Source organism: Cebus imitator, unplaced genomic scaffold (genome assembly GCF_001604975.1).
Source record: "Cebus imitator isolate Cc_AM_T3 unplaced genomic scaffold, Cebus_imitator-1.0 Scaffold159, whole genome shotgun sequence".
NCBI classification, from domain to species: domain Eukaryota; kingdom Metazoa; phylum Chordata; class Mammalia; order Primates; family Cebidae; genus Cebus; species Cebus imitator.
In genome coordinates, this window is record NW_016107474.1 from 6,160,869 (window position 1) to 6,162,438 (window position 1,570).

General features: G+C 48.2%; 1 protein-coding gene across 2 annotated transcripts in view; it reads left to right on the forward strand.

Annotated features, from left to right (window-relative positions):
* ZC3H18 (zinc finger CCCH-type containing 18) overlaps positions 1–1,570 on the forward strand; it is a 66,262-nt gene that overhangs the window by 54,366 nt on the left and 10,326 nt on the right. The window lies entirely within an intron of this gene.

Genomic DNA, 1,570 nt, shown 5'->3' on the forward strand with positions numbered 1-1,570 from the left:
AGACGGGGTTTCACCTTGTTGACCAGGATGGTCTCGATCTCTTGACCTCTTGATCCACCCGCCTCGGCCTCCCAAAGTGCTGGGATTACAGGCTTGAGCCACCGCGCCCGGCCCTTTATTTTTTTTTTTTTTAAAGAAGGAATCTCGCTCTGTTGCCCAGGCTAGAGTACAGTGATTCTGTGTTCACTGCAACCTCTACCTCCCGGGTTGAAGCAGTTCTCCTGCCTCAGCCTTCCCAGTAGCCCAGCTACCAATTTTTTTTTCTTTTTGGCAGGGTCTCACTTTGTTGCCCAGGCAGGAGTGCAGTGGCACAGCCTTAGCTCCCTGCAGCCTCTCACCTCAGCCTGTTGAGTAGCTGGGACTACAGGCACCCACAACCATGTCCAGCTAGTTTTTGTATTGTTTTTCAGAGATGGGGTTTTACCACGTTACCCAGGCTGCTCTCAGATTGCTGGCATCAAGCTTTCTGTGCGCCTCAGCCTCCCAGAGTGCTGAGAGTACAGGTGTGAGCCACCGCAGCAGGCCCAAAATGTTTATTTATTTACAGACAGTCTGGCTCTGTCACCCAGGCTACAGTACAATGGTGCAATCTCAGCTCACTGCAACCTCTGCCTCCCAGGTTCAGGCAATTTTCCTGCCTCAGTCTTCCAAGTAGCTGGGACTACAGGCGCCCGTCACCACGCCCAGCTAATTCTTGAATTTTTAGTGGAAATGGAGTTTTGCCATGGTGGCCAGGTTGGTCTCGAACTCCTGGCCCCAAATGATCCACCTGCCTTGGCCTCCCAAAGTCCTGGGATTACAGGCACGAGCCACTGTACCCAGACCCAGCCCAAAGTTTGTAAGTGAACTTTTATGGATTGGTAATCACTAAAAATAAAGATTTTATGGGTTGAGCAGATACCTTCATATGAGGCATTTACATTTTGCTCTTTAGTTAGTATTGAAATTAAACTGCTTTATTATCAGTCCTGGGGTTGTGAGTTGGGGGTTGCTTTTGCTTCAGAGTGTATTGAGTTTATGGAGTGCTTCAGAGGCACAGACCCCTCCTCGAGGCAGATGCGGGTCTGGGCTGCACTGCACACTCTGCCTCTGTCCATTTCCCTGCCCGCCAGGTATGGGCGAGGAAGTCTGCTGGCTTCTCGGGACAGATCTCTGTGGTCAGTACCTCGCTGAGCACCATGTGGCCCGCTGCGCTCCGTAGAGCTTGACTTTCACATTTCGGTCTGTGATTTGCTTCCTGTTGATCGTCTCTGCTCACGTATAGTCACCACTTACAGCCCTTCTGGTGTCAGGAAGCAGCTGTTCTCAGGGCCTCCTTTCCCTCACCTGCCGCTCTCACTCCTGACATCTGAGATCAGCACTGCTCTGGAGGAGGCCGGTCGTGGTCTCAGCTCTTCATGGTGATTAAATTAGGATATTCTCTAGCTGCAATTAATCAGTCTCTTTAAACTTAAAGCAGTGAACAAAGAAAATGTTTAAGGCTCTGGCTGATTAATTCACTAATTTTTTTTTTTTTTTTTTTTTTTTTTTTTTTTTTTTTTTTTTTTTTTTTTTTTTTTTTTTTTTTTTT